Below are 10,292 nucleotides of genomic sequence, written 5' to 3'. Positions count from 1 at the left end.
AGGGTATCCACTTACACCACTCCTACTCAACATAGTACTGGAAGTTCTAGCCACAGCGATCTGACAAAAAAAAACAAAACAAAACACTAAAAGCATCCACATTTGAAAGGAGGATGTAAAACTGTCATTATTGTGGATAACATAATTGTGTACATAGAAAACCCTACACTCTCCCCCAAAAAACTACCTGACCCTTTCAATGAATTTAAAAAAGTCGTGGGATTCAAGGTGAATATTCAGAAATCTATGGCTTTTTTGCACACCAACAATGACATATCAGAAAGAGAAACTGGGAGAGGAATCCCATTTACTAAAGCAAGAAGAAAATAAAGTACCTAGGGATAATTTTAACCAAGGAGATAAAACACCTGAAAGAAAATAACTTAATCAAGAAGACTGATTTCTCTTTCTCTCTGCTTGTATAGGAGCATGTCAACCGTCAGAACAGCTTTAGAGAAGCTTTGGTTCGCTTGAAATGAAACATTGAGGCATTGGAATTGAAGCTCCCATGGATACCAACTCTGAAGAGGCAAGCATCTCAGAAGAAGTTTCCCTGGTATTGCATCATGCTTACAAGAACCCTCTGAGATTCTGAGAGAAAACTGAACATTGTAGTGAGTCCCCGAGGCCTTCTTTGACTTCGGGTCCAAAGGAGAACATACTTGTGGTGCTTACTTTAGTTTCTTGGTAATGAATTGTTTTTCTCTATTTCTTCAACATGTGCAGCAGGATCGAGAACAGGAACTGGGATTCATTAGTGTCACCTGGGCAGTGGACAGTTCTCCATGCAAACAGGCAGATGAGGCACCATCTCTGCTGAGGTTTAGTGTGGGGAGGGCAAGTCCTCACTGCTGTATGGGTCCACACTGAGACACACACACGTAGGCCCATATGCGGTGGTTTCACTGCAAGGTTGCAGGGTCATCCCAGCTGAGCTTTATGGACTTTCTCCTCAGTTGGATGAGCCCTTACTCTGGAGGCAACCTTCACCCACCAACAGTTACTAGGATGGATGAAGCCACGTGGGGACCATAAAAACAGAGATGCAGGAACAAGGAGATGCCATCTCAACTCTAAGTTCCACACCTTTCTGTTCAAACACCACTCTCAGGAGTGAGTTGTTTTTCTCTCTGTGCACAAGCAACTCTTTTCTTTTTCCCTCCCAGACAGTCCCAGAGGAGGATGGCTGCAAATAACACTTCCTCTGTTGACAGAGTTTATCCATGCAGGCTTAACAGACCAGCCAGGACTCCAGCTCCCTCTCTTCTTCCTGTTTCTGGGCTTCTATGTGGTCACCATGGTAGGGAACCTGAGCTTGATAATACTGATTGGGCTGAACTCTCACCTGCACACCCCCATATACTCTTTCCTCTTCAACTTGTCCTTCATTGACTTCAGTTACTCCTCTGCCATCATCCCAAAAATGCTGATGAGCTTTGTCTCAAAGAAAAACATCATCTCCTACACAGGGTGTATGACTCAGCTGTTTTTCTTCTGTTTCTTTGTTGTTTCTGAATGCTTCATCCTTTCAGCAATGTCATATGACCGCTATGTGGCCATCTGTAAACCATTGTTTTACATGCTCACCATGTCTCCTCAGGTGTGTTTATTTCTTCTGCCCGGTGTCTACGTGATGGGAATTTGGGGGGCTATAGTGCATACAGGTAGTATACTGCTTCTGACCTTTTGTGCAGAAAACCTTCTTAATCATTATATGTGTGACATCCTTCCCCTCCTTGATCTCCTGCAATAGCTCTTACATGAGTGCTCTGGTGGTCTTTAGTGTTATAGCCATTGACATTGTGTTGCCAATTGTGACCATTTTTCTCTCTTATGGCTTCATTCTTTCTAGCATTTTACACATTAGTTCTACTAAAGGCAGACCCAAAGCTTTAAGTACCTGCAGTTCTCACATAATTGCAGTTTTCTTTACTTTGGCTCAGGAGCTTTTGTGTACCTTAAACCACCTTCTATTTTACCCATTGACAAGGACAAAATCTGCACTCTGTTCTGTACCATTGTGGTGCCAGTGTTGAACCCACTAATCTACAGCCTGAGGAACAAGGATGTCAAATTAGCCATGAGCAAAACATTGAGAAGAATAACTTTCTCTTGAAAGAAATTTGAAATTGAGAAAAGGGATGAGAATTTCTAAATTAGCGTGTTGTTATTATTTTATCATCATTATCAATAAGAAATTCAACCATCTGGCTTTCATATTCTATATTTAGAAGAAATTCTAACTCTTTTCCAAGTGGATTTATTATCTCTCACCATCAACCCAACCTTTCCTTTTATGTTTTATTAAAATAATCTTTGTAATCATACAGTATGCAATATTGAATGTGGTTTCAGAATCATTTCATCTAGTCCAAATATATAAAAACTACCTGGTGGCAGAGCCAGGACTAAAATCTCAGCTTCAATCTCAATTCAGTTTGTTTTCCTTCATGCCACATTTTCTTGTCTCATTTCTTTCTTGGAAGATGTCATTTTACATGTTAGTTGACCCAGAACATCTAAACTAAAAATGGATTGACAGTAATATCATGCTACTTGCACAGCATCATTTTAATACATCACATTTTGCAAGAGAATAGGAGGTGAAAAATTTTGTTGAGTAGATTGTGGTAAAATGACAAGATCAGTGTCTGATGAGTTTTGTAGTGTGTAAATAAATGGTGTGTTAGGTTTCCCACAAAAGAGGGGGAGTCAAGAAACATCCCCCAGAACTGTAACTATGCTAACAATATATACCTTTATATTTCTTTATGTCACAATTGTTTTGAATTGTGATGATAGTCTGAAGTCACCCATAGACAAACACTTTATACAAAACAGGCCTACAGGTCCATACCCTCTGGTCTTATACAAAGACCAATTAGGGGAAGGAAATTGTGAACACCCGGTCGAGCTATTAACATGGGGAAGAGGATATGCTTGTGTTTCAATTCCCTCAGGTCCACCACTGTGACTTCCGGCAAAAAGAGTGAAACTGTACCATACCAGACCCACGACAGCAACAGATGTGGCAGCTCATCAGGATTAGACACCTTGAAGAGAAAGCAGACTGGCTGAAGGGACAGATGAAGCAGATGTCCCCAAGGACCATGGCAGAAGCATCCCACCACCAGAAAACACAGACTCATAGGAGCAACTGCCCAGATCAACCTCAGGGAGGAATTTGGGGTGACCTAAAAACCTTTAAGACAAGAGCACAGCAGATTATCCAACAAGTGAGTCAGGGAAGCTCCAAAGAACAGGTTCCTAGCTTATTTTTCAGTTGCTTTTTCAAACTTCACCAAGGTAGTCCTAATCTTGGGCCTGCTCACCTGTCTTGGAGAGCTAGGTTAAGCCTCTGAAATTGAACATATATATTGGAGCAAGATTATAGACCCACCTATATTTAACCTCCATACTTGTTGGAACCCTGTGCGTCCCTTTATCTAGTAATGATACTGAGTGGACCAGAGGCACCTGGTTCCCTCTGAATGGACCTCTAGAGAAAGAGCATCATTGGCCGTTCACTCTGGAAGGTACTGTCTCTAACAATTTGTTAGAGACATATGTCTCAATATGTCTCTAACAATTTGCCTGCTTGCTTTTCTTTGTTAACCAATACCCTCTGCTTACATATTATGTCTAAGTGGTATGCTCATGCAATAACACATTATACCACTCAGCAGTCTCTGCCTGCAGTAAACCTTTCTTTAGTTGGATCAATAGGATTTATAGGAGAAAGGCAAGGAGATAGTACCAAACCACTGAATCCTCCTTTATGTCAAATAGATGGTGGATCAACCAAGCCAGTCACTTGGAAACTGTGCTGTGAACAAACACCATCATTAATCAATATCACTAGCACCCCTTCAGTATTAGAAAACTGGGGTGCAAAATGGAAGACTTATGACATAGTAGGCTTGGCAATTTTAAATCCTATGCCCCTCACAGTGTATAATAAAGTTAGTTGGCATAGAGGACAGGCAGGAGCCCCTATTCTCAGAATAAATGGTCTTACTCATACTAGCCCAAGCCATACTTCTACTTGGAAGATGGGGCTCCCTTTTGTCAACCGTCAGACAGGACAATTTCAACTCATCCAAAAGATAGACAATGCCTTTGGTTACTTTAACATTTGGAACATTTAATATGCGTGGGTTACTGTATGTACTTCTCATCCTTATCTATTTGTAGCCATCCCTGGTGCACCTCAGCTTGTGTATAATGAGACCTCTACTGTATATACTTTTACCACTACTCTTGGCACTATATATATTAGCTGTTTAACCCATTAGAATGTCACTCAATTGATTCTTACCACCATATTTGTCATTTGCCAACAGGCCCAGGCCTGGGTTCCTGTTAACTTTATCCCAGAGTGGGCTGATCCAGGAGGATTAAGTGCGCTCAGTAAGGCCCTCGCCTATGTCAGCACCCGCTGATTCATAGGCATGCTTATTGCCTCCATAATTTCTGCGATTTTAATAATAGGGGCCATGACTCCTGCATCTGTAGCCCTTACTGAATCCATTCAATCTGCACATGTGGTTGATGTTCTCACTAATACTACTCAGCAAATGATGCAACAAATCCGACAGTATCAAGATAAAAAGAGAAGCAACAGCTAGGGAAAACATATTTGCCAATGATACCTCAGACCAAGGTTTAATCTCCAAAATATACAAAGAACTCACTCAACTCTACTCAAAGAAGACAAGCAGCCCAATTAAGAAATGGGCAAAGGACTTGAACAGACACTTCTCCAAGGAGGACATACAGAGGATCCAGAGACACATGAAAAGATGCTCGATACCACTGCTTATCAGAGAGATGAAAACTAGAACCACAATGAGATACCACCTTACACCAGTCAGAATGGCTATCATAAACAAAGAAACAAACAATAAGTGCTGGAGAGGTTGTGGGGAAAAGGGTACTCTAGTTAACTGTTGGTGGGATTGCAGATTCGTACAACCACTATGGAAAACAGTATGGAATTTTCTAAGAAAACTAAAAATGAACGTGCCTTTTGACCCAGAAATCCCACTGTTAGGAGTATATCCTAAGAACCCTGAAACACCAATCCAAAAGAACCCATGCACCCCATATGTTCATAGCAGCACAATTTATGATAGCGAAGAGTTGGAAACAACCAAGATGCCCATCGGTAAATTACTGGATCCCAAATCTATGGTACATTTATACAATGGAATTCTATGCTGCAGAAAGGAAGAAGGAGCTCCTACCCTTTGCAACATCATGGATGGAACTGGAAAGCATTATGCTGAGTGAAATAAGCCAGGTGGCGAAAGACAAATACCATATAATATCACCATTAACAGGAATCTAAACAACAAAACAAGCAAGCAGGCAAAATATGACAAATGACACTCAAATACAGAACAGGCTGACAGTATCCAGAGGGGAGAGGGGAGAGAATCATAGAGGAAAAGGAGATGGACTCACATGAACAAATATAAAGGACACATGGACAATAACTAAGTGGGGACAGAAATGGGAGGGAGGTGGGGAGCACTGGGGGGCAGGGCTAAAAATATAGGACAGAAATCTGTACTTGAACAAGAATTTAATTTAAAATAAGCCAAATTGATCAGAAAATTCTTACTCAGCTCTCTGCCACAGAATCTGCCATTGTCTGACTTGGAGAGCTGCAGGATGCTGTCACCTTAAGGCAACAGCTTATTTGTGATCCTGGTTTTTCTAAACTCTGAGTTACTCCATTAAGGTAAAATTCCAGTCACCATTCCTGGGCAGATATTTGTCATCAACCAGGGGAAAAGTTTTTTACCAACCTTAAAGGACAAATTCATCAACTCCAGCTAGAACTCCACCATAGCTCAGCGACATCAAATGTCTAACTGAACAACAGATGTTCCATACTGTGAACCATAATCTATAATGGATAAACACTAAGAACTGGTGTGATGGAGTGAGTTTACAAGTTTGGGTTATGGCAGCCCTTGGGTGCCTCCTTGTGTTAATTCTTATTTGTGCTTTATGATGTATATGGAAGTTGTTTTCTCGTGATCACATTCATAATCAGCAAGTACTAGGTTTCACAAGCCTAATAGCTTCAGTTGATTTAACAAAAAAAGGAGGGGGGTGGAGATGTTGGGAATGTCCTGACTGGTTTCAGGAGTTGTAACCGCCCCCCCATGCATAAAGCTGAGTGAGTGATCTTCAGACTGTGAGCCACTGAAGAGACAAAGCTTATCTCCCTGGCAGGAGCACTGCTTCTGCATTATCCATCTCTGGCCCCTAATGCTTGGTGGATAAGTCAATGATGGGTACAACCCCTCAGAGGAAGGGCAACCTAAGCCAGACACGATCACTTGGGAGGCCCTCAATGAAGGACTTGGGGGGCTGCAGGAAAGAGAAAGTGATGGACCCTCACTCCCCAGCTATTCCGACATAGTCTTAGTCCCCATTTCTGTCTGGGAGAAGCACTTCCTGGCTCTCACCCACTTAAGCCTAAAAACCTATAAAGGGGAGGTGGTGCAGCCCTCTCCCTGCTAGAGCGGATTCCGGGTTGATCCGCCATAGGAAAGAATTTCTAAAGTCCTGTGAAGCCTGAATTCCTAAAAGTGCTTTTCTTAATATGATAAGGGTCTGAGCAGGAAATGAGTATGTCTCCCAAAGTTTTTCGCAACCCCCTTACCTGACACACACTGAGTCAGATTAATCCCTCAGATTTCTTTGAAATGTTATCTGGTGTTTGATCTTTGCCATCTGACATTGATTGATGAGCTTCGCCTGTATTCCTGTGTGTTAGGAACCTAATAAAAGCCATTGAGGAAGGGGCTCTTGGTCTTTCTCCTTCGAGAGATTGACCACCTGTGCTCCCCAAGCAGATCATGTCTTGGTCGTATTATTTTCATCTGTGGTGGACAGGGGGACTTTTGCCCATCCTCCACCACAACAAAATAGACAGGGGGAGGTTAACAATAGTATGGGAAATGGAGAAGCCAAAGAACTAATATGTACAATGCCTGAATATGAACTAAGGTGGAGGAATGATGGTGGGAGGGGAATACAGGGTATAGCAGAATAAAGGAGAGAGAAAAATGGGACAACTGTGATAGCAAAATCAATAAAAATATATATATATATATTTTTTTAAATATTTTATTTATTTATCTTTAGAGGGGAAGGGAAGGAGAGAGGAAGGAAATATCAATGTATGGTTGCTTCTCGTGCATCCCCTGCAGGGAACTGGCTCCTGCCGGAAACTGGCCTGCAACCCAAGCATGTGCCCTGACTGGGAATCGAACCGCGATCGTCTGGTTCACAGGCCCGCGCTCAATCCACTGAGCTACACCAGCCAGGGCTCAATAAAAATATATTTTAAAAAATGATCAAAAGAAAGAAAAAACTTCCCAGATAACAAAAATATTAAAGGATTTTATCACCACCAAGCCAGTATTACAAGAAAGGTTAAAGGGTGTTCTTTAAGAAGAAAGAAGGAAAAAAGGTAAAAAATGTGAGTAATAAAATGGCAATAAATACATATCTATCAACAATTAATAAATAGACCTGTTAGTGAATTAGCTTTTGTGAATTAATTTTCAGGGAAATGGCATGACTTCCTTAGATAGAATCAATTTGACTTTATTACTGATAAAGTAGAAAATGTCATTTATTAAAGGAGGGAATATGAGAGGAGAAAAGTTTTGAAGAAAGGAAGTGGTATAATTTTGTAATGTGTGGAATTTAAACATTGTCTTCTGCCTGCTCAGATGTGGATAGAAATAGAGGTTTGGAAGGAATCAGTAGAGGGTAATTCAAGACATGGGAGTGAACAAGGTCCTTCAGAAGCTCATTGAAACTGTTTTCACATGAAGGCCTCTCAGCTGCCATCTCTTCAGTTCTCTGGCCAGGTGGGTGTTTTTTATTAAAGCTGAGAATACTGTGATATGTAGGGATTGGTTTGGTACCATACTTGTGCAACTCTGATTATCTACCATAAAGTTGAGACCTAATGCATATGGGTGAGACATATATGCAAAGGTTTTATTGTATGTAATACTTCACATATTCAATGATGAGGCATGTATAACATATAGTTTAAATTAAAAATAAAGAAGAAAGCCATTTCCCAAAGATTCAAGTTTTAGAAAGGCAACCGTACTGAACAGATGGAAAGAGAAGGTAGCTTTTTTCATTCTCTTCTTGTTTGCAACAAGTCATCAGGTAACGTGGCTTTACACAAGCCCTGCTTATGGTGAATTAGGAAACGAGCTTGTCAAGGAAACTCTCTGAAGCCAAAAGTCCCCCTAGAGCTTTCAGAGAACCCACATCGTCTTCTTTGCACTCAGATATCAAGTACAGCTTACTTTAATTTCATTTTAATGAATTATTTTTCTCCTTTTGTTTAATGGAATTGGTAACAGCCGTGGGGATCCATTAGATTTCTCTGGGCAGTGGACAATTCTCAGTGTAAACAGAGTAAGCAGAAAGATGAAGCACCATCACTGCTGAGCCTTAGCCAGGGGAGAACAAGTCCTCACTGTGGTATGTGTAACACTCAGACACAAATACAGGCCTCTGTGAAGTGGTTGTAGTTGCACTTGCCTGGAGGAAGATGGGTTCTGCCTTTGTGTTTTGATTTCCTAACTTCCCTGAGAAGACCTGCCATTAACACAGTACCAAAACCTATCTAATCCACCAGCTATAAAATCTTTCATTCTCAATATTTACAAGACCCAGGTAAGGAGAGTAGACTGCAAGTTGCCATAGAAAATTTTATTTGTTCTTATATAAATGAAAATTTTTTGAGACAATTTGACAAAGTGTTCAGTTTACACTAGCCAAACCTTCTACCCGGACACTCAAGGGTGCTGTAGATAACACACATTAAGGACCCGTGTTTGCCTAAGGAGATCAGCAAGGTTCTTGAATCTTCAAGCTACGAGTGCTCCTCCCTTTTAAAGTGGAGATTAATAGGTCTACCTACGAGGTTGTTCTGAGGAGTAAACACGATAAAATTATTTATGCATTACTTTGGATTCTTCAGTTGAGGGTGCTGACTCAGATACAGTGTCTGGTATACAGTAAGTGCTCAATAAATGTACAAAATACAAGACTTATTTTCCCCATGGTGCTTTGTTCTTAATTGCGCTTAGAAAGATGTAACCTGAATGAAAGGAAAGGCCATTAAAAGCCCCGTCAGGCACCTCAAGGGCATAAACAAACATTTCTTCTTCCTTAGGGAGCAAGGATCCTGAGAGAGCCCCTGTATCTAGGTCACTGTGGCCCCTAATAAAAAATAACACTGTATGGACCTTATAAATGTGCTCTCCCATCCCTGGAATCTGGACTGGAGGCTCGGGACAAAGGAGGTCAGAGACCATCTTCTTCAGCTCAACAGGAGAACCGAGACAAACTAAAGGCTTTGAATTTTAAAGGAGAGAGGCAGAAGCAGAGCAGTGTGAGCTCTGAGTTGTCCCCTTCTTGTCACCAGGACCATCTGAGTCTCCATGAGAGAGATGGGTGGGAGCCAGCAGTGTCCAGCACTGTGACTGCAGGCAGAAGGAGGGTGAGTGTCTGCCTGACCTGGTCTGTGCTCTAGCAGAGTGATTAGGGTACAAAGACTGAACCCCGGAACCAGAGAGCCTGAGTTCCCGTTATGCTGCCACTTTGAAGGACTGGAACTTGTGCCCAGTGTCCTCACCTGTTCAATGGGTTTAATCAAAATGCCCCAGACCACTTAGAACAGTGCAATTGGCATAGTTAGTGCTCAGCAAATGTTTCTTTTTTCTTGGGTTGAGTTAATTATTTTACCTTATTATTCCAGTATTATTTTCACATAGGATTTCCACAACCATTCCTGCTAAAGACTCAGGGCAACACAGCCTTATCTTCCTGTTCTGACCAGCACTGACCAAAGGTGGAAGGTCTAGGGCAACTGGCTTCTGCTTCCCAACAGCACTGCAGAGAAGGACCCAGGTCACATAAAACTCAGTCCAGGGCTGTAGAGGGCAGGCAGTACCAGAAGAGTGTCACCACTGCAAGGTTGCAGGGTCATCCCAGTTGAGTTTTGTGGACTTCTTCTCAGTTGGATGAGCCCTTACTCTGGATGCAACCTTCACCTACCAACAGATACTAGGATGGTTCAAGGCGCATGGAGACCATAAAAACAGAGATGCAGAAACAAGGAGATGCCATCTCACCTCTAAATTCCACACCTTCCTGTTCAAACACCACGCTCAGGAATGGGTTATTTTTCTCTCTGTGTGTGAACAACTCTTTTCTTTTTCCCTCCCAGACTGTCT

The 10,292-nt window shown here is 41.7% G+C and overlaps 1 pseudogene; it reads left to right on the top strand.

Moving 5' to 3' along the window:
* Positions 1-1,043: 1,043 nt before the first annotated feature.
* LOC118991444 (olfactory receptor 8B12-like) lies at positions 1,044-2,116 on the top strand (annotated as a pseudogene).
* Positions 2,117-10,292: the final 8,176 nt, after the last annotated feature.

The sequence above is a fragment of the Sturnira hondurensis genome, unplaced genomic scaffold (genome assembly GCF_014824575.4).
Source record: "Sturnira hondurensis isolate 20B ecotype Veracruz unplaced genomic scaffold, ASM1482457v3 Scaffold0007552, whole genome shotgun sequence".
NCBI classification, from domain to species: Eukaryota; Metazoa; Chordata; class Mammalia; order Chiroptera; family Phyllostomidae; genus Sturnira; species Sturnira hondurensis.
This window is presented reverse-complemented; position numbering and strand designations above follow the sequence as displayed.